General features: G+C 37.3%; 1 protein-coding gene across 12 annotated transcripts in view; it reads right to left on the bottom strand.

Annotated features, from left to right (window-relative positions):
- TENM3 (teneurin transmembrane protein 3) overlaps positions 1-24,496 on the bottom strand; it is a 2,746,241-nt gene that overhangs the window by 1,344,327 nt on the left and 1,377,418 nt on the right. The window lies entirely within an intron of this gene.

Below are 24,496 nucleotides of genomic sequence, written 5' to 3'. Positions count from 1 at the left end.
CTGGAGGCCCCAAGGTCACATGGTGAAAACGCCTAGTTAACAAGATCCGTCCTCGCTCGAGTGCAGCTCAAGAGTGAACCAGGTAAGTAAGCTAAAGCGTGCTGAAGGCGCAGTGCTGGAGTGGAGCCTGCCTTGTCACTAAAGCCTCGGATTAAACAGCAGGATGAGTGGGAAAGCTGCTGGCACTTTAGGAAGAAGAGGAAATACACAGTGTACTGCTTCGTTTGAGAACATTTTCAGCCAAGGAAGGCTTGGTTTCTAAGGAGCCTGACAGCTATTTTTCAGGCAGGGGCTGTGAGGCAAATGCTACCCTCAGAATGGAATGGGTGGAAAAATTCAGATGCTAAAATAGCAGCTGAGAACTGGTAGGAAGGACATTTCTGTCCCCACTGGGATAAACAGATCATCTGGGGGTCATGGATTCTGAGTGGACAAAGTTCGGGATGAAACAAGAGAACAGGGGGACCCATCAGATGCCCTCTGTCTTCAGCTGGAGGAAAGCCCACTTTGCCTTTGGGCCAGAAGAATTTGTTGAAAAAAGAAAAAGAAAACAGGTTGATTATCTGCCTCTCACTAGATTGGCTTTAAAGACAGTACCTGATCCCTTTCATCTTGGCAGATAATTCTTTCTGAGGGTAATTTGAGTCCTTTCCTTTTGCTGTCTGCAGATAAAAATGGAGAGAAGTAGGAAGAAAATGTATACCTGTAAAATATATTTATTATACAAATAATCATGTTTCATCTTGGTGTAAGAGTCCCCAAAGTGCCCTCACATTTTGAAGAAGTCACTGGAGGTCAGAGAAGGGAAGCTGTAAGTTGTCATAGCCCACAAGTGGTCCAGACCTAGAGGTGGCCTCAGACCTCATTCCACAAATGCAATACATGCTCACTACTGATTATAGCGGACGTCGAGAAGACACTCCGCACGCTGCTTTGTTAAGATCAGTGGCACTGGGGGTCTGTTCCCTAATGATGCCCCCTCTGTCAGGGCAGCACGCCTGAAATGTTACCCCTGACTCCACCCTGGAGGAGTTTCTGAAAGAACTGAGCTTTCTTGAACCTGAAACCCAACCCATTCTTAAGTTAGAGTCAGGCATACAGCAATCAAGGAAACTCAGTCTCCGCCACCAAACCAAGCTGGGCTCATCCTGACCATTGGCCCACAAACTAGGACGCAGTTGTAGGGAATCCCCACAACTTCTGGTCCAGTGTTCCCAGAGTCCTTGGGGAGCTAAACATCTATTCCCTTTAGTTGCCTAACTTTCTTGACTTTTTTTTTTTTTTTCTCTTTTATTCCAGAATCTCCCATACTAGGAAAGGGGCCCAGCTTGACCGTGACCCATACAGCTTTCTGCCTGGTCCCTGGACCTAGATGACGAAATTTAGATTTTGAAATTATTATTATACTTTATTGCTTAGAGCAGTTTCAGGACTGTCACTAGACTAAGCACAAAGTATAGAAGGGTCTCCTATACCATTTCCCACACATATAGCCTCTCCCCATCCACATCCCGCACCACTGCAGTCTATTACAATCGATGAACCAACATTGACACATTGTTGTCAACCAGAGTCCATAGGGTTTACTTCCTGTTATATATTCAATGAGTTTTGACAAATGTATCCTGACATGTATCAACCATTCTAGTATCAAACAGAATAGTTTCACTCCCTAAAATCCCCTGTGTTCCACCTACTAAATGAGAAAAGAAAAAATCAAGCAACCCAATCAAAAAAAAAAAAAAAAAAAAAAGGACAGAAGACCTAAATTGACATTTATCCAATACAGATGACCAAAAACGTATGAAAGATGCTCAGCATCATTAAGTATGAGAGAAATACAAATAGAAATTACAATGAGGTATTACTTCACACCAGTCAGAATAGACATCATCAAAAAATCTACAAACAATAGACGCTGGAGAGGGTGTGCAGAAAAGGAACCCTTCTTGTACTGTTGGTGGAAAAGTAAATTGATATAGTCACTATGGAGAAAATTATGGAGGTCCTTTAAGAAACTAAAAATAGAACTATCATGCTGCTAAGTCGCTGCAGTCGTGTCCGACTCTGTGTGACCCCATAGACGGCAGCCCTATCATATGACCTAGCAATCCCACTCCTGGGCATATACCCAGAGAAAACCGTAATTCAAAAAGACACGTGCACCCTAATGTTCACTGTGAGTGTGTGTATATATGTACACTATTGATAGTATGTATAAAACTGATCACTAATGAGAACCTGCTGCACATCACAGGGAACTCTACTCAGTGCTCTGTGGTGACGTAAATGGGAAGGGAATCCAAAAGAGAAAAGATAGATATGTGTATGTTGTGGCTGATTCATTTTGCTGTCCAGTAGAAACTAATACTAACAAAGCAACGCTCAAGATTCTCCAAGCAAGGCTTCAACAGTATGTGGATCAAGAACTTCCAGATGTTTAAGCTGGATGTAGAAAAGGCAGAGGAACCAGAGGTCAAAATATCAACATCTACTGGACCATAGAAAAAGCAAGAGAAATCTAGAGAAACATCTATTTCTGTTTCATTAACTACACTAAAGCCTTTCACTGTGTGGATCACAACAAACTGTGGAAAATTCTTAAAGATATGGGAATAACAGACCACCTGACCTGCCTCCTGAGAAACCTGTATGCAGGTCAAGAAGCAACAGTTAGAACTGGACATGGAACAACAGGCGGGTTCAAAATTGGGGAAAGAGTACATCAAGGCTGTATATTGTCACCCTGCTTATTTAACTTATATGCAGAGTACATCATGCAAAATGCTGGGCTGGATGAAGTACAAGCTGGAATCAAGATTGCTGGGAGAAACATCAAAAACCTCAGATATGCAGATGACACCATCCTTATGGCAGAAGGCAAAGAGGAATTAAAGAGCCTCTTGATGAAAATGAAAGAGGAGAGTCAAAAACGCTGGCTTAAAACTCAATATTCAAAAAACAAAGATCATGGCATCCGGTGCCATCACTTCATGGCAAATAGATGAGAAAACAATGGAAACAGTGACAGACTTTATTTTTGGGGGGGCTCCAAAATCACTGCATATGGTGACTGCAGCCATGAAATTAAAAGACGCTTGCTCCTTGGAAGACAAGCTATGACCAATCTAGTCAGCATACTAAAAAACAGAGACATTACTTTGCCAACAAATTCTATCTAGTCAAAGCTATGGTTTTTCCAGTAGTCATGTATGGATGTGAGAGTTGGACTATAAAGAGATTGAGCATCGAATAATTGATGCTTTTGATCTGTGGTGTTCAAGAAGGCTCTTAAGAGGCCCTTGGACATCAAGATCAAACCAGCCAATCCTAAAGGAAATCAATCCTGAATATTCATTGGAAGGACTGATGCTAAAGTTCCAATACTTTGGCCACCTTATGTGAAGAGGCATCTTGTTAGAAAAGACCATGATGCTGGGAAAGACTGAAGGCAGGAGGAGAGGGGATGTCAGAGGATAAGATGGTTGGATGGCATCACCAACTCAATGGAGGTGAGTTTCAGCAAGCTCCCAGAGATGGTGAAGGATAGGGAAGCCTGGCATGCTGCAGTCCATGGGGTCATGAAGAGTAGGATATGAGTGAGCAACTGAATAACAATAGGAAACTAGCACATTGTAAAGTAACTATACTCCAATAAAAATAATTTAAAGAAAAAGCTGAGTCCGCCAGAATATCAATACTGTTGCCCCAACTCTGAGACTCAGCTGGCCCTGAGACCCTGCCTGCTATGCCCCACTGTCTTGAATTCCACTTAATGTTCTAAGCTTGAAACAGATGCAGGTCTATTACTCAGTCCTGCAGCTGAACCTGCAGCTCATCTTGGTTTCTTTCTCTTCTGACTTATTTCGGCTTCCCAGGTGGCACCTAGTGGTAAAGAATCCACCTGCCAATACAGGAGATGGAAAGAGAGGTAGGTTTGATCCCTGGGTCAGGAAGATCCCCTGGAGGATGGTACGGCAACCCACTCCAATATCTTGCCTGGAGAATCCCAAGGACAGAGGAGCCTGGTGGGTTACAGTCCACGGGGTCCTAAAACAACTGAGTATGGCATCTGTGTCTTCAGATCCCCAGCATGGACCTGCAGTGATGGAGCTCAGCATCACAGGCTCAATTTATTTTAATGTTGAGTTGACTGGATTGTCTGATCAATTCATTCAACTGCTGTTTTTCCCTTGGAATTCACAATTTTCAGGGAAATAGTTTGAGGTGCTCATGGTCATGAGTGGTCCCATGCATAGACAGGGTAATTAACACCTGTACCATCATCGAGAGAACGTAGTAGGGCTTGGAGCCGCAGCAAGAAAATTGACTTCAAAGGATTGGGACATCTCCCAGATCTTGGCTGCCTCTGTGTCCCAAAGCCATCGCTGAGGGAGGTCTGACAGAGCTGCCTTCTCTTACCACCCGCCACTACCAGCAAGACCCAGTGAAAGTGAAGTCGCTCAGTCGTGTCCGACTCTTTGTGACCCCATGGACACCAGGCTCCTCCGTCCATGGGATTTTCTAGGCAAGAGTACTGGAGTGGGTTGCCACTTCCTTCTCCAGGGAACTTCCCGACCCAGGGATCGAACCCGGGTCTCCCACATTGTAGGCAGGCGCTTTACCGTCTGAGCCCCCAGGGAAGTCTAGACATGGTGCCAAATCTTTAAGTCCCCACTTGCAGCCAAGTCCCTAAGTCATTCTCCACTGTTCTCCTTTCTTTCCTTTGATTGGCCCAGAGAGGGCAGCTGGCGACCCTGTGAGGTGGGCCAGGAGCCAGGCAGGGGCAGGTAGACAGTCAGGTCACGGGCTGGGAAGCGCCCCCAGTAACAAATGCCAAGAAAGGAGGGGTCACTGAGAGGTGGGGTAGAGGTTCCTCGTGTCCGGACTGTCCTGCCAGCCCTGCATGTTTAGGTCTGTCTCTGAAAGTAAATCTTGCAATGACTGAAGAAGGGTCAGGTCCTGCCAGGGTTGTATGAGCTTAACAGAACAAACCAGCAGTCTCTGGAAGATTCCCAGAGCAAGTGAGTTCTAACCTTCTCTGAGAGAATAAAAAAGTATTGCACTTCGGAGTAGAGTAGCTTTGACTATTCTACATAAAGGTAAATGCCTGTGAGGACAAACAGAGGGTATATACCACAGATAAGATCTCTGTGCATTCAAATTTAATGATACAAAGTAAACCGGCAAGGAAGACTATTTTATGTTTCCTGTCTATATAGACGTTTTGGTAATACACGATAAACATTTGATTTACAAAAGAGAAGCAACTGAAATTTACGGGGTATAAACATCTCAAGTGTATGAACATCTGATTGATGATACAGAGAGACCAACCTGTCCGGATTTGCAATCTTTTCAACCATGGCCATGAGCCACCTGGGAGTTTGGGAGTATGACTGGGGAGTGTGTTTGTTTTTTTAAGAGCTATCTGCCTCAGAGAATCTGCATAATTTTTTCCTATAAGTAGTGGATTTTGTTTCTTCAGAAGTTTCAGTGAAAAATGATCTCTTAAAAGAAACATAAGTCAAAATCACTAATCCCCAATACAGAAAGCATTTGGAAAGATGTGTTTAAGTAATAAGATGGGTCTGATTTTTTTTTTTTTTTATATACCACATCACTTCTGGCAATTCTTTTTTTCATATCTCTCCTGAAAAAATCTCCCATCTGAAAAAAGACTTATTCTATATCTCAAGGGAAAAAAAAAAAATGAGGCACTTAAAGAATCCAACCAAGCCACTATTTTTTTTTCTTTTTTAAAAAATAATGTTCTTAATGGTACAAAAATTATACCAAGTTCTGGGCAAGTCCCTCTACTTCACTAAGCCACTTGTATAAGATATTCCTTGGAGGACAGTTATAATTGAATAAAATGTACTCACAGAACCCTGTTGGTAGCTAGTAGCAATCAGAGGTAGATTTTCAAGCCTTGCTTTCCAGTTCTCTCTCCCCCACCTCCTCTCTCATTCTGGTAATACGGTGTTCATAGGCACTAATCCTCTTCCATCTCTGCCCCTTCATGTCCCTAGCCACATTCTCTCACTACGACATATTTTCCTCATCAATGGTAAGAAGAGTTACATGGATTTGTCAAGAAGCAGGGCAAGAACCTCAGTTGCACCGCTGTCTTTAGATGTGAGGCTCTGTTGCTGAACGTTATCGTGAAATCAAAATAGGTTCTGTATGTGTACCTAATAAAGTGCTCAAAAGTACTATATTTATTACTGCATTTCTAAATGTAAATGAAGTCAAAATTGTGAGGGAATCCCAAGAAATTCGTTATCATGTTTTCCATTTCCTTTTGACTGTTGGAGGGAGCATCTATTTCTGACCATTGGGTGGTCAGCCTTGTCCATCACATCTACCTGAATGAGAGACTCTTGGAGATGAAAGCGGTCATTTAGTTCAGTGTTTTTCAAATTTTGGACCACGTTCCATTATTGAGATGTGAGGTCAATCTAGCAAGATGCAACTGTATTAAAAAAAAATGAAAGTGGTCCAGCCAGACTAGAAAGAATGTATGAGTGAATTATGTATAATAAGGCTAAGTATTACTTTGAGAACATATTATTTAAGTTATACATACTGATGTGTGTGAATACTCATAATGTAAAATGTCTTTCTTACTGTGAGTTACAGCTTAAAAAAAAACACCCAAAACTGAAAGTCATGATCAAGTCCATCCCTCTGGGTGATGTTCCTCCCTCCTCCTGATAGAATGGTTTTTAAATATCCACTTGAATCCCACCAGCGATGACAAATTTATCTACTCATGTAACAGGTGATTCTATGTTCAGCTCTAATTGTTACATTTCTTTCTTGCAGTGAGTCAAAAATCTGTATCTGATTAGGTAAGATTCTAATCTTTGGAGTACCACAGACTAATTTTTTACCCCTTCCACATGTCTGTCCTTTCCCATTATTTGAAGATGCTATAATTTTCCCACTGAGTTTTGTTAGTTCTATTTTCCTCAGTAGTTTCTCTTATGGCATCTTATAAAAGCCTCTTAAGTATATCATATCGCTTGTCTGGAAGCATCAAGTATGGCAGTGTCTTCCTGAGCCAGGATATTTAGAGTTGAGTACAGTTCTTCATGTTTGATCTGCCAAACCAGGGGATTTAGGAGTTATCAACTCCTTGATTTTGATATTATACCTCTATTAATCTGGCCCTCAATAATATTAACATACAGTTGACTATTATCAAATCTATAGTCAACTAAAATGTAATTTCCATGGCTCTTTCTGCCAAGCCTCATTGAAATGTGCTTAAATATTTTTGGTGGAGAGAAGGAATGTAGGTTTAGGATTACATCTATTCTTGTTAAGGTGTATACCTATTGTTCAAGACTGTGCAAATCTTTCTGAATCTACATGCTGCATTCTTTTAAATTGCTTGTCACAGTTCCCTATTATCTAAAAGCCTGAGATGCATATCACTCATGACATTGAAGGAAGTAACTGAAATCTTGACCAGAAAGGAGAGTATCCATTTTTGAAATGCTGTATTGCTAAAGAATGCTTGTGAGTTGACTATTTGAAATTCATAATATTTTCTATTAGGAAACCTATTCCAAATGACGGATTTCCAAAACATTCAGTTCTCTTTAGAGGAGTACCTATCATTGAGATAGAAACAACACTTACTGAACTTCTTTTTGGTCAGAAACAAGAAGTTTGAAAGAGTAATGAGTAGAGAGGAAGAGATGGGGAGGGAACGTGCAGATTTACTAAGATTGATCATTAAAATTTGCAAGCGAGTCTGCTATTTATTGAAGCATAGAAGAAATGAGATATCACTGCTTCAAGGCAAAAGAACATGAGAGTACTACAGTTTCCTGGTTTCTATCTTATACAATGTGAAGACTTTGCCTTCATTTTTTTCTTCCTTTGTATATGAAGGTCTGAACCTCATGATTTCTTTAGGAATTAAAGTAAGATTTATCCATTACTTCTCGCTGCAGCTGCAACAGCCTTAAATGTCAACCCTTTCCTCTTCATCCGTCCTAACACCTTTAAGTCCAACCAGTCATCACTAGAATGAAAAATAAAAAGCTGGGTTAGGAATGGGAGGAAAGAGAAGTATTATGCACTATATATGTTGTTGTTTAGTTGCGAAGTGATATCTGACTCTTTTGAGACCCCGTGGATTGTATAGCCCACCAGGCTCCTCTGTCCATAGGATTTACCAGGCGAGAATACTGGAGTGGGTTGCCATTTCCTTCTACAGGGGATATTCCTGACCCAGGGATCGAACCCTCATCTCCTGCACTGCAGGCAGGATCCCTTACTGCTGAGTCACCAGGCTTTCCTGGTGACTCAGTGGCACTACATACTAAAAGCCATACGTTTCAAAATTCACTAAAAATTATATGATAGTAGTTTCCTTATAATTTTGCTGACAAGGGAGCCACTGTTCCAGATAAAATTATTCCAAGATCAAGTATGTGACAAAATGACTCTGTTCCTCTGTATGTGTTTATCAGGATGGAGAATCAACATGAATATATGTGCTTATGTATAATGAGCTGTCAATTGTCAAGTAAATAAAACACGAACTCCCAGAAAAAGTTTATAGCAATTTAAATTCTTCTTTTTAAATATTAGTCACAGAAAACATATGTCTAAAAGGCTGTAACATTTCAGTGAATGTGTGGGCGGTCTAGTATAAATGCCATTTCTAATTGGAATCTAAAATATTGAATTACTCTTCAATGAAACATATAAATAATAGTAATTTCTCTACGTATAAGGGGTAGAAACTTTTACTGCCCATGAGATTATTAGACCAACCTCCGATTATCAAGAAACAATTAATATACAAGGGTAATATGTGTGTGTCACTTATCCTCAGGACTCACACGTATAAAAACAGTAACACACTGTGAAAATAATGGTAATACATAGAGGTCCCATTATTATTAATTCATTTGACATTCACTGTGATCGCACTGGTCTTAATGAATTCATTTGGCATGTGCATATTATCTGTACTTTCTAACGTGCTCCATTGTAAATCAGTACTAATCAATGTGTTGAAAACAGAAAAAACTGTGACTTTTTATATTTTAAAAAAACCCAGGAGCCTTTAGAATCATACAATGAAAAGCTACAGATTGATATTGTATTTTTATGGCAAGAATTAGTGAAGAGCAGTGAAATAACTTTGTCTCATCTTAAAGATATATTTTACTAAATCTTTAATGGCATGTGGTCTCTGAAGAACACTTCAGTAGATATGTGTACAACAGGACATTCAGGGGAAAAATAACATGAATACATGGATGAATAGTGAGGAATTTTAATCATAAGGACATAAGCATGACCAACACTGAAGGGAGATGTATGAGTATTGACTAGTTTTCAAAGACTGCATAGTCAAAGACTGAATGTTGGCTCCAGAACACAGATACCACATCTGCCAACACCAGTCTCTCTTTCTTTTCCCCAAGTGTCCAGTCTTCTACTCTGTTATGTTTTTCCCTTGGGCCTTTCAAATTTCTTTGAGGCTCAGTTTTCATTTTTGTGATAGCTCTAAGTCATTAAAAAAAAAAAAGTTCAATTCCTGCTCACTAATGGCCAGGACTTAGTATCCAGATTTGGTCATTTTCTGGTCATTTGCCCTGGCAGCTTGCTGACACTTTATTTTTAGTCACTACATTTATTTGGGGGATATAATATCTTCAAAAGTAAATAGTAAGTGCCTCAAATAAACTAGGTGAACAACATTTCATATATATATATATTTGTCTTGTTCTACCCGTCCATGCTTCCCTGGAGGCTTAGACAGTAAAGAATCTGCATGCAGTGTAGGAGACCTGGGTTCGATCCCTGGGTTGGGAAGATCCCCTGGAGGAGGGCATGGCAACCCACTCCAGTATTCTTGCCTGGAGAATCCCATGGACAGAGGAGCCTGGTGGGCTGCAGTCCATGGGGTTGCAGAGCTGGACATGACTGAGTGACCACGCACGGCACAGCACCCTTCCACAGCGCTTGGTGCATTGCTGGGTGTTTCCTAGCTTTATACTAGTTCCGCATGACTTGTGTGATAGCTACATGGATTTCATTTTAAAAAATCTCTCAACTACACTTGTTTTTTATGTGAATTCTCTTTGCTGATGATCTTGCTCCTTTTCACAGATCTTTCCCCTTTCTCATTTTACATGCATGTAAGGAAAACACAAAATCTCTTGTATCTCCTCAATCTCCTTAAATCTATAGAGTCTCATTTTTTTGTTGTTGTTCTACATCAACTTTATACACAAAGCCTCATCATCATACAATGCTGCTGAGATCTCAGCATCTTTTAAAATCAATTCATATATCTCTGAAGTATATGCTAAATGTTTGCAAAGGACCTGCCATGAAGTGTGCAAAGAAAGAATGATTGTATCTGGTGATCCTGTATCATGATGGAATGAAACAGGGATGGATGCTTTGAGACTTCATTGAAGCAGGGAAAAGGGGAGTGCAAGGGAATTCTAGAGAAATTTCACTTTTTAACACATTGTTTCTCCTCTAAGATCCCAAAGACCTCCAGGATATTATAAGCACTGTTACTGGTGCCAGAACAACCATATTTATGACTCTGTGATGAATTTCTATTACTCCTTGAGTTTGCAACCTGGACATAATATATTCCTGAAAGTCTTCAATTTCTTCTCCTGAGTCCATGTTTAAAGAACATAGTTCCTCTGTCTTGTAGTTCTTATTCTCTGAAGACTTGTCTGTCTTGATAGTTAACTAAACCATAAACTCAGGGAAGAAACAAATTATATCCATGTTTATTATACTTGGGTTTCTAACATAGGTTTCTCAGTGCCTGAACACTTAACACATTCTCAACGAGTCATTTTCAATGGATGAATAAAATAGAGATGGCATTTGAGTTGAACATCCAAGGGGGGAAAAAAAAACAGAAGAAAATTGTTTAGAACAAGAAGGTATGTGAGGTTGACATTAAGGAAGGGGATGAGAGTTGGGGATAATCTGGAAAGATGGGACTGGTGTGACAAGTGAGAGTTTCTGATCATTTCATCTAAGATCAGGGACAAGGATGTCCACACTCACCATTTTTATTCACTCTTGCCACTTTTGTTCAACACAGATTTGGAAGTCCTAGACAGACTAATCAGAGAAGAAAAAGAAATGAATCCAAATTGGAAAAGAAAAGAAAAATTTGTCAGTATTTGCAGATGATACTATTTATAGAAAATCCTAAAGATGCTACCATAAAGAAAAACTAGAGCTTATCAATTAATTTGGTAAAGATGCAGGATGTTTCAGCATCTTGAAGATTAAGAAGAACCATTAGAGCACTTTAATAGAGAAATGACATGAGTACATGTGTATTTTATAAGGATACCTGTAAGCACAGGCTTGGAAGATAGATTGGAATGTAATGAGTAACAGTCTGATGGCAAATCAAAGTCTATTTTACCAGTTTAGGTGAAAAATTATGAAACTTTTAATGAAAAGGCAAGACAAAAAGAAGATGAGACAGATAAAGAAATTTTGGCAGAGGGAAACTCCTCAGTGCCTCATTAAATACTGAGGATAAAGAAAACAGATGAAAATACCTTTATGTACAAGACCACAAATAGAACACAATTGTAAGAACAATGAAAAAAATGGAACCAGACTTTGGCAGGTTTGGATTTTCAATTGTTGACCTTCTAGGTGGTATTCATGGCATTTAAGTGGAGATAGCCTATGGACAGCTGAGAAGGAATATAACACAGTCATAAGTAGCACACCAGACTGTTGTGTTCAAACATTGATTCCACCACTTAACGATGTGTTTAAACTTGAACAAGTTACTGAACTGTTTTGTGTCTTAGCCATCTCATTCACAAAATGCGAAAAATAATAGCGTCTACTTCACAGGGTTTCTGTGAGGATTAAATACTTCACTTGTGTAGGTAAAGCCTCTTGAATACTGCCTGGTACAGAGTAGAAGTGAGACGTGAAGTTGCTCAGTCGTGTCCGACTCTGCGACCCCATGGACTGTAGCCTACAACGCTCCTCCGTCCATGGGATTATTCAGGCAGGAGTGTTGGAGTGGGTTGCCATTTCCTTCTCCAGAGGATCTTCCCAACCCAGGGATCAAACCTAGGTCTCCCGCGTTATAGGCAGATGCTTTACCATCTGAGCCACCAGGGGTACAGAGTAAGCTCTATATACATATCTGATGTTGTTATTACTATTGGCGTTCTATAGAGATACTGAGCTCTATAGAAAAATCTGGGGTGGATATGTAAATTTTGTAGTATTGACAAATATGTAAATGTCAATGTTTAGAGGTGAAATAGATCAAAACATGCAAAAAATAGCCTATCTCTTTACCTCTAACTCACCCCTTCTCTCCCGGGATAGCAAAGCTCCACGTGTCAAGTAACCAGTAACATCATCATCTCTTGGTTACCTTCCTCTTCTGGGATGCTTGCAATTGCAGATCTCATCTATGATGTATAAGTTCTGATTCGGAAAGACTTATTACACATTTACACCAAAACCTCCCTGGTGCCTCTTTTTCATTAAGCATTTTCCTCACTATTCAGAGTTGGAGCATTCAACGTTTTCTGGACAATGCACTAAACGCATTCTTACTTTTGTTTATATTTGAATTTTTTGGAGGGGGACTTAGAAGTCATCAAATAGATGTATACAAACCATTTCTTTTTGGTTACTATGGCCAATATCTTTAATCTCTCTCCCTCCCAGTCTCTCTCTCACACACACAGTTAAAAAGAAGTAAAGGCATTATCTCCATAATTTGATAAAGTAGCATTAGATATGTGAAATGCATAGTTTTATGAAAATGTATAGTTTTAAGAGAACAAAATATTGTCTAGTCTAGCCCTCTCACATTACAGATGCAAACAGTGGACCCATAAAGATTATTTGATGTGCCTCTGATCACACAAGAATTTGTTTGCACACTGAGTTTTACAATACAATTTAGCAAGAACAGAAAATCTATAGTGTAGAGATAGACCCTATGCCAATTGCGTCATTGAAAGTACTCACTGTGGAAGTCATGATTTTTATCACAGCTGAATTTGTTCACTAATATTTTAATAAAAGACACTTCTATGCTAATATAAGACAGACAAACTTGCCAGAACTAGATCCCACTAGTGCCCAGAGTTATTATTTACACTCATAAAAGCTTTAATAATAAGACAACCAATATATTGGGCTAGCCAAAAAGTTGGTTTGAGCTTTTTCGTACCATCCTACGGAAAAAACCTGAATGAACTTTTTGGCCAACCCAATATTGTGTTTGTTTTTATACTGTCAATACATCTACACATATTATCTCATTTTATCCTTAGAGTGTCTCTGGATGAAATGAATTTCTACAAACTGTTCTTTTGGGACTTGTTAAAACACATGGTGTTTTGTGAAAAAGTAGAAACAGTATTTATATTTTTCCCAGAACTGTGTACAAGCTTAATTTTACCACCTTTAAAGAATTCTCTAGTTAAATACATCTTTTAAAATAATTGTGACATACATTCTTACACACAGACACACCTGTTTGTCAGACTACAAGCACTTAAAAGGTATTATTAACGACTGTCCAAACATTATAGATGCAGCTGTGTTTATGTAATAGTAAGTGACGAGTAATAAAACTACAAGGAAGTTACTTTAGCATCACAAAGGAGAAAGACTATTACCTAGGTTTATTCAGCCAAATATGCTTTTGCTTCCAAAATGACATTCACTAGATAAGGAGAAATGATGAAAGAAACATTATCATATGATTTTCAATTTTTAAAAATTCATACAATATGTTAAGGAAGTGGTATTCACTTTTTCTTCGTTAAGACCAAACTGTCAGAATATATTGAATGAATTGATTTACATAAGTAGATAAATTACTAATGTAGAAAACTACAAATTAATGTCCACTTTTCTGACTTAAAAGCAAAGTCATACCTAAAATAATATATTTTAATAGCACTCATCTGTGTGAACTTCCAACAATGAGTTTTAAGAGAATCATTACTTAGTACCATTCAACAGCCTTCAAAAATGATTAATTGTCAGTGCTATCTCTGTATCTATTTTTTAAAGAAGTCCTGAAATACATCTCTCACATAATGGGAAATTCTACCTGTTACTTACTTTATCAAGGCATAATCTTAAAATATATGTATATTTATATAATACATTTCCGAAATGTGAGAAATAACCCATCTATCATCATCTGTTCTTAGGGTTTTTAATACTTTTATTATTTTTTTTCTGAGAATTGGGGTAAGTGGAGCAGACAGAAAATATGTAGAAGTGTATGAGAAAAAAATAAATTCCTATTTTATTTGGAATAATCCACATATATTTATTTCACAGTGATTTTATACTTCATAAGGTGAACATGAATTTTCTGTTTTTTTAATAGTGAATTCAACTTTAATTTCAATTTTGTAAAAAAGAAGAGCCTAAGAGCAATAACCAAATAAAACTGAAAGCGTGAATCTTAATATACCCTTTCCTGTTTATCTGGGCATGTACCATTCCACTCCATCTCGACGAAGTGAACAAATATGTGTCTGACTTATCAGAAAATTCAAAAATCCAACTTTTGTCAGAAAGACCATAAATTGCATTCCTAAACCATAAAATCTTGGAAGGCATTTTAAAGAAACTTACAGAGAGAATCAAAATTAATTTGCAAGACATTAACAAATAATTTTAATTTTAAAATATGTTATATGGCAGGTTTGTTTTATATGCAAAATGTAAAATTACATTGTGGCGGAGGATGGGAGGAGGCATGCCTTGACAGTTTCAAGTCATCAGAGAGCATGATACTTGAGAAATCTGAAGACAGATGGAAAATTACTTGCTCCATAGCACAAGACTCTAGAGACTCATCAAAGGGTGAAAGTTCTACACAGCATACGCCACATGATAGATTCTTATTTTTAAAAATAACATGGCTGATGATAATAACAGAGGTGATCACTGCTGCTAACAATAGCCACCATTGTTGTTATTCTAATGCTTACCAATATGCAAGGTGTTTCTACCAAAATGATTTTCTGTACTCCTTCTATGTATCAGCACAAAGAAAGGAAGATTTTCTGTAGTCCTATGTGAAAACTCCATAAAAATGACCACAATTAGTTCTTTCCTCTTGCCCAGATGAGGGCAATTAACACAGTACCTTCTTTCTGAACGAAATGCCATGCCTTACTGTGTTGACCAATTTTATTGGAGTGGGACAAATGGATGCGTTTGAACTCATAAAGATGTTTGCTGCATTAATGCTGTCCCAGACACATTATTGACTGGACGGGTGACTCAGCATGTCCCTGCAGACTGTCACAAGCCTGCAAAACAGGCAAAGTGCAACCTGTGGATGGCAACCTACCATCTGCTGAGCTGACTCATCCCCAGATACACACTGAAAATATTCCCACATCAAAGTACAGACAAAAAAGAGGTTATCTGAACATAAATTACAATCTTAACTTGGAGCAAGCATACTACGGTACACATAGCTAAATTAAGACAAAGAATTTTATTGAACCTCATCTCAGATCAATTGTTTCTGAAATACTACAAATGGCCTTACTGAACCCAGAAGAGCACGCCGATGGATACTCACGCCGATGGATACTTTACAATTGGACGATAATTACAAATGTGTACTATGGTGAGCTGAAAATAAACTTTTCCATGAACTTTGTTTAAAATCAGGATTGAAAGAAGGTAGAAATAGTTATCTGGAGAAACTTAACAAATGATAGCTTCCTATATCTGGAATTTCTAATTATATGCACACCTCCAAGCACACATATATATGTTATAAGATTGTTTTGCCTACTATACAATTCTATATGTGTCATCAAATATTTTATATAACTTTAAAAAATAAACAGTGAGCCTCCTGGATGATATAAAGAGATCCTAGATCAAATGTTGAAATTCCTGAATTAGGATTATGACTGTAAATAAATTACTGAAAGTAAAATACAAAAACAACAACAAAAAATCTCACATGATTATAATTTAAACTATTTAATCTCAGCCTTATCTGAATTGATCCATCTGTCTATCCACACACATATACACACACAGACGCATACATATGGCAGTACTTTTTAAGCCCATTCTGATTTCTCTGGCTATTTTTGAAGTTGCTTCAGTAGCTTTTTCTGGAATTTTCTAACAGCCACTGCCAAGGAGAGGTTTGTCTAAAGAGCAGAAACATGAAGTAGACTGTTGTGATTCTTCTCAGGAGACCATGGAGGCCTACCACCCAATATTGTCCATGGAGCAGAAGACAAGCTTTCGGGCCACTGACTGCCTTGGGAAGGATCATGGGTCCTTTTCAGAGTCTCAAGGCTGTTGCCTGCAAATGAATGAATGGGCTTCTTAGCACTCCGGCAATTTGCTGTGAGGGCACCCTCTGTTCATGTGCCGCTCGGTCTCCCAGTATCCTTTAGAGGAGATTATTGTAAGACTTAGAGGATCTCGATCTAGGCAGCAGCAGCTACAGAAAGAAGTCATCACTGCTGGGTGGTCTGCACCTTGTATGTGATCCTACACTGGAAATTCTGCCTGGTTTCTGATGAGGCAAGCACCCTTGTGACCCCATAGACAGCCCACCAGGCCCCGCTGTCCCACAGTTATTGTTAAATGATTACGTAGATGGTTAAATGTCAACAAAGGTTAAGAAAAGTTTTGGAGCTCGGTCTATAGCATGGTTAATTAATAAACATTTCTTACAGTTTTGTTTTCCAACCTAAAATCAAATTTCTGATTTTGCTGGCTGAATGAAAAAATGAAACTCTTAGAGCGAATGAGGTGATGTTTACCCCGTGGCTTATCCTGATTTTGCCACCTAGTAATCTTGAAAATCCCACAGAGTGAACATTCAGGGGGTTCAGAGATGAAGAACCTAGAAGAAAACCCAATGGAAACATAAAGACTTACTGTCCAACACTCGCTGGTGGTACAGATGGTGAGCATAATGATAACCAGGTTTGTGTCTGCCTATACAGTACTAAGTATGTGGTGTGTGTATAAAATTTGATTCAGTCCCTCAAATCACCATGCAAGCTGAATATCATCTTTCCATTTAAAAGAAACAGACTTATGGAGAAGCTCAATGGTGAAGCCAAAAATCCCCCTAGATGCCTGACTGCAAAGTTCAGATCTGTTCCACAGCCTCCCCTCCAAACACTCTGCGATGATTGTCCATGATCGTCTTATGAAGACCAGCTTCAGCATGCAGTTCAATTCTCTTTGACAGAAGCCAGAAAATTTCATGGTGTTTAGAAGTCAATATTATCTTTAGAATTTCAGGAGCCAAACTATCAGCGTGGGGAATTTTTTCATGTCCCTATTATTCTCCAGAGGCAGGTCTTGCCAGCAAGAGGTGTTCATCAAAGCTCAGACGCCGTATTACCCTTTTTCTATCATCCTTCAGGGACATAGAAGGATCTGGACTCAGTGGGACCAGAACTAACTGGGGTAGACAGATGTTGAAAGAGGGCTCCCAGATTTGATCTTCTGGACCTAGGCCTTTCACCTGATGAGCTCTAGATTGCTAGAAGGTAAGATATCTCCAGATGTTATGTTTCAGGTACCTGTCAGATGTGCTTGTATTGGTATCAATATTAAGAAGTAGAAATTAAACAGAAACAAAACAAAACACATACCGCTGATCTATGACCCTCGCCAACCAAGATTATAAATTGGAATCCCATTACAGCTCTTCTACTCTCTGCTCATTGAAAATGTTTTGCATTGTCTAAGTTTTACATCTAAAATTGGAATCATTTTCCTGGAGAAAGACATAACATTACACATTTTTATATTCCTAATAATGTTTTTATGGCAAGTACATAATCCATGAACTGAAGGCAACTTATAATTATGATTTTCAACAGTGACACTTCATTATTTTATTTAGCGAAATCCCATCAATAATGAGTCACATTTCAATTTCTCACTCACAAACAAACACGTCTCTCGAGTATATATTTTGGATAAATTGCATTTAATTTTCTATTAGAAGATTATATTTTTAATCTATAAGAATTCATTAACTCATAGCAGGTGCTAATGTAATTGTGAGCTATCTTGGCATTCTAATACTTTGAAAATTGCATAGATACTGTCTTTAGGTTTATTTTCCGGTTGTAATCTACTACATTGCTTTTCTTTCTAACCTGGAACACATTTTTATGTTAAGGTTCTGCACCTCAGAAAATAGAGGTTGGTAATGAAAATTGTAACACAACATTAGCTGTGGTGTTGTAAATAGCAGTGCTATAAACTTTATCGAGATGGATCTAATGTAAGTACACAAGAAAGGGCTCAAAAGCTTAAGAAGACTTAACTTACCCTATTTGATTTTATCTGCGATTCATTTAGCTGAAGATAAGACAAGTGCAAGCTAATGACCTCCTTTTTTATATATCTAATTTTCAGTTATGCTTCAGTATTATCATATACACTTCTAAATGAGCCATATTCTTCACAGCTAATTGGTGGGGCCAGTGAAGTGGATCAACATGCAATGGTACTTTGTCTTATTCCCAGTTTGAGTCCTTACTGGGTATTTAAGCTGACAATGTGAATGCGGCAAGCTTCCAGATTTCAGCTGTGCTGGCAGCGAAGGCCACTCTGAGAGATGGGCAATATGGCTGTGTGTGTGCCATTCATCAGTGCCCACATTAAAAGGAGAGGGAGAGTGTGTGGTGTTCAACCTTCTGTACCTGGTGTGTATTGCTTTCACGCTGAGGTGCCCTGGGGGAGTGAGGGCTAAAGCTGGTGTATTGTCAAGGTGGCGAAGTCTAGATCTGATGCATTGTCAAGAAGAGAAAGATAGTTTTGCAAAGTGCTTTCACAAATACAGTCTTAGACACACAAACACATATTACAGGTTCCCCACCTCCCCCCACCAAATTTTTGAGTGTCATTCTCATTTCTCTATTTATGTTAGGAGTTTTACTTTTTATAATAATATTATTCACTTATAACCTTACGTAAAAATTGAAGGGTTTAAAATGAGATATCTTTGAAATCAACATTTTTAATTTCAGTATTAATGAATTCATTTGAAACAGGTGTTCCAATCATTTTAGGCATCAGTTAGTTTTATTTTACATTACTTAGAGTTATAGCTCATGTGTTTTAAGACTAACTCCTTGTTGATTAAAACTGAAACGCTTTGTTCACTCACTATGATACTACACAGCCAGGCAGCATTAATGACTTAGCCGTATCATTATCAACCCTTTCCAATTTCATCTATTAAGTACATTGTTCACGTTCTCTACATGGTATGTTTAAAACTTCACTATTTGAAAACGTTTTAACATACTTAAAGATTTCACTTTAGAAATTATTTTTTGCTATCGAATAATGCTTTATGTTTTTCACATGAAATAGAAAATCAAAGTAACACTGTTTTTATTTTTTTAAGTCTCCTTTCACTCTACCTTTAGTACATCTAATATAAATTAGACAAGTAATGAAAAATGTGCCAGCAGGAATCTTCTTTCCTTTGGCATTAATCTCTTAGTTTTAGATGGAAGCATGGCTATTTCTAGCTTCAAGAACACAAATATGTACTAAGAGAAATGAATTATAGACCTGTCAGATTATAGACAGGTTAAAATTCAGTTTAAAAGTGTCCTTTTTTCAATACTCTAGTGTAATTCTCAAAATAAATTAGGAAAAATTAATGACTACAATTAAAATATTAATAATTTGTGTTGCTTTAGGTTTATTTCAAAGGAGATCATCAGTGATTGCAATTTAAAATCACTACAGTACATCTCAACTTATCCTTTAAATTCTCATCTAGAAAATAAATTAATATAGCTGCTAAAAAGGAAGCTTGAGGCTGCCGATTCATATTACCTAAAGAAAAACAACTTCAGTGTTATTTTGGATAATCTTTTATTTTTCTTTCTGTATCAAGACTCTTTCTGCTCTCAGTAGGTATGCATATTGTTTCAGCTTTCCATTTACAAAATAATCCTGGAAGAAATCTCATTGACTTTTAATTTTCATAACTCTTTGTATCAATATTTAACAGAGGTAGGCAATCATTTCCAGGATAGCTAGCCCGGCCTTACATAAAATTAGGCAGGGTAGGAAATTACTTTCATTACTGCCTCTTTCCCCTCTCCTTTCAAAGAGGAAGAAATTAATTCATCTGTTAGGCTACATGTAAAAAAAAAAAATTAGTTCTGATCTTTATATAGTTGTGTAATTTAAATTAGTACCTGATTCTCTAAAGTCCACAATTTAGGACAGAACAGAATCTACTGCAGCAACTAATTAAACACTTACTGTAAGGTTAAGTTTTTCATTAAATCAATAGGCCCCTCGTGTCAGTTACAAAGCCCTAATTACTATGCAGTAAATTTAGATTGAATTTGAATTAAGGACTGATTTCAATCTAACCGCAGCATGTAAATATTGTAAATTACTAGAATTACAGTTCAATAAAATTGAATGGATTTCACTTTAGATAAACCAAATGCAAATGAGAAAAAAAAAAAAAAAAAAAAGACCTGATGAAATTTCTTCCAAACGTCTTGCCAAGAAGCATTACACATCACATATAGGATATTGTTTTGGCAATGAGCATGTCACAGCGCAATAGTTCTACCTCCCTTTAACATGTTTTAATATTTGATTATAGTAAAAATGAATAAATTTAATCTCTCCCGAGTGATCAAGCAAAATGATGGTTAATGTGACCGCTTACTGTGTTGCTTTAGTTTGATGACTGTATTGTTGTGCTAAAGCACAGTATGAAATCAGGTTATCAGGTTATAACTAGCTGGGATAAAATACACACACGCAGGAATGCACACAAGACCTGGGAAGTAACAAAACAAGCTGCGTTCTAAGCCTAAGTCAGATCCTTTAAAGTCAAAAAAGAAAAAGAAAACACAAAACTAAAAATGTACAGACACTAAGCTCTAAGTGGCAAAAAAAAAGAAAACAGTTGAAAGTTTCTGAACCTTTCATTTTGCCTTAAATAAGTATTCTATGCACAAGAAATAAACTAGAAAATCAAGACACAGAAGACAAGCTTTGACAACACAGAAAGCAGAGCTCAGTACTGATTAGAGGTAGGAGGGGGTAAGTTTGCTGATAAAGAACTGCTTGAAACACCTAACAATTTCTGCATAGCCTTTTAAAAGAAAAGTTGGAAAGATTTTTGTAATCAGATAAATCACACAGCCCAGACTGGTGCTGATCAACTTGTATCAACCTTTCTCTTGACTTGGCAAAAAAAGCCAATCAAATATAAAACATCAACACGACATATTTCATACAATCACATCTAAGAAAATTTAAGAAAAAACAATCTATCACCAGAAAAACAATTCACTTGCAATTAAACTTTAAATCAAAATCTTCTTAAAAAGTACCTGTGGTGGAGATAAAGCCCAGGATATTCCACATCTTCTGTTTTAATTCTTAACATTTATTTTGGGAAGACTTGCTCCCAGAATTAATTCTAAGACCTGCAGGTGGGTTTGAAAGAGTTCCACCTTATTACAGCTAAGGATTTAATCCACGGAGTGATTATGATTGTTTCTGCTTTCCTTTCTGATGAGGTTCACTCAATTAGCATCATAGTGTGAATGAAGTCCTATTTGTGACAACAAATGGTAAAATTATACTTCTCACTGCAGATAAGTGTCACAGCGGTCTCAAGCTGTAAAAATAGTAATTAAAAAAAAAAATACCTTTCCGAAAGCAATATTAACTGGCAAAACAGATACAGTTTCTGGACCATTCACTCTGAAATTAGCAGGGAATATTTGTCCAGACTCAACCTGATGGTTCATATTAAGTCTTTCCAGCATAAGCCCCCAAATTCTCTTTATACTATGTCAAAGAAGAAATTCAGACTTAGTCACTCACAGTCGTATTTTTATAAAATTCTAATGTTTTTGTGCCTGAAAAGGGCAATTTTATACACCCAAAATAGTGACAATCATTTTTAGCATACAAATTACTCTGTATCTTTGGTACAAAAAGTGGATTGTTTATAACATCATATGTCAGGAAGAATCATCGCTTTTGAATGGCCTTTGCCTTTCATCCATTTTACTTATGTCTGATTCTTTGAGATTTTAGTCAATAGATGGGAATATAATTAAAGGATGGTAAATTTTACAGACATATAAAATAAAAGGTTGGTAAAATACAGAGACACAAAACGTCCAACAGATCTTACAGAAACTACTTGGTAAAAGCTCAGGTAACAAAAAAACAAAGAAGAGACTATCTTTCATGTTCCTAAGGGAGCCTTTTTTTGGGAAGGTGAAAGAAACTTTTTATGCCATCATCAACAAAGTATCTATTTGATGCTTCATCTTCAGTGAATATATAAAAAAAAGAAAACAGACCAATGCCTCACACTTATGAATGCACAATATGAAGCAAACACACTTTCTTCCCAGCAAGTCTGTTGCCAATACCTATGCATTTGGAAACTGCAATCATACGTACTCACTTTTTTAAGAGTTTAATGATGAGGATGAACAAAATAAGCACTTGGACCACAGTGAAACAACAGTGGAAACCAAGTTTGCATAAATGACAAAATACAGGATATGGAAGTTAAAGCAAACAGTGCTTAATGCTGGTGAATTAAGTGACAGGAGGGAGGAAACACGTGGAGAACAATTTTCAGGCTAGTTGTAGAAAGGAGAAACTTGCTTGCTTTTTGAAAGGAATCCTTTACAAGTTTTCCCTCTAATGAGAAGGCAGTCAACTTGACTTTCCTGAGGACTGATTATCAATCAATACTTCTGAGTTGCTTTGATGTTCAACTCTATCTGAGCAAGCCTGATAGCTTTTCACTGCTAACTAACATCCTAATAAAGAACCAAATCTGAAACACTGTGACCCGGCAGCACGGCTTCTAGAGATCTGTATTTTAGACATTTCGGGAAGAAGGTATGAACATAAAGATCAAATTCATTATAAGAATGATGATCGCTAACCTTTATTGAGCGCTTCCACTGTACTAGACATATAAAATGATGATCTCTCTTTTCGTACATGAACAGACTGAGGTTTAAAAGAGGAGAAATGTGCCCAACGCCTCACAGAGAGTTGGGAGTACAGCTGGAGTTCTGTGTAGGCTGCTGGAATAAATTAGTCACTATGAGTACAAATTCTAGAGCCAGATGGCCTGGATTTGCTGCTTTCTGCTTATGTTACTTTATTCAAGTTAATTAACCTCTCTGTGCCTTTAGTCTCATCTCTGTAAGAACTGAGATAATAATAAATACTCCTTGGGCTTGTTGAAGATAAGAACAGGTGACAGCAAATATTCACACCAATTCCTTCCCTCAATGCATAAAATATATTTATCTGAACATAGCTGGGATAGGGAGGGTATTATAAACAACTCAAATACCCTCCAGTGTGGATGTCCATATGAATGGAAAGTATGAAACCTTAAAAAAAGAGAGATTTATATGGACTGTCACATTAAGTGGTATATTTCTAGGAAAAAGAGCCTGGAGGAGGAGCACTGGCTGTTTATAGATGTTATCAACTGATGAGGGGAGATGCTGGTGGTGGGAAGTTTGACTTTTTTATTTGGTACATTTCTGTATTGTGTGAATGTGTTATAGGTAGATTATGCTACTTCTGATATTTGTGTTAAAGCAATAAAGATGATTTAAAAAGCCATCTTTATTGCTTTAACATAAATAAAGCAATGCTTATGCATTAAATAAATACAGTTTATTTAAATTTAAAGCATAAATATTGCTTTATGTTTTAAATGAAGAAAAAGGTAAAAATATTCTTTGATTTTTATTTTTCTCTCATAAAACTCTTAATTGCAAAATTCATCAACTTTATCCTGAACTAGCTATATGTTCATTGAACTATTTAATGTTGATTTCTTACAGAGAATTGTTGAGATGGTTTTATTCCATTAGTTTAATGACACATAGCTTAAAAAAAAAAAAACTCCAGTACTATATATTTTTTCTCAGTTTTGAATCCTTATTTCCCTTATCTTTTATCCTTGAGATAATGTTGCTGACACTTATCAATCTTGGTCATTAATATTTGCATAAACCTCTTATTTAACTTTTAAACCCCAAATTTTGGGAACTTATTAATTTTGGCAGAAAGAAACAAAAGTAGGGGCCATCTAAGTCAGACAACCAACTCATTAACAGTGGACATTTATTCTAGAATAACATCACCAACTCATTCATAAATAAAATGTCCTCTTTATGTATATTATAATGATATGGCCTGCATGAAAATGTCCCTATACACTTAAATTAACACTGAATTTTATGTTTGGTTAATGTTCAATATTGATAATAAATATCCATAAAATATGAATCTATCTCTCAATTTAATGGTTGATTTTAATCTTCCCCAATTTAAATAGAGTTTATTAAACACACTTTGTTTCCATTACTGATAAAGAAACACATATATGAGCCTGTACTCCCAA

Source organism: Bos indicus x Bos taurus, chromosome 27 (assembly GCF_003369695.1).
Source record: "Bos indicus x Bos taurus breed Angus x Brahman F1 hybrid chromosome 27, Bos_hybrid_MaternalHap_v2.0, whole genome shotgun sequence".
NCBI classification, from domain to species: Eukaryota; Metazoa; Chordata; class Mammalia; order Artiodactyla; family Bovidae; genus Bos; species Bos indicus x Bos taurus.
This window is presented reverse-complemented; position numbering and strand designations above follow the sequence as displayed.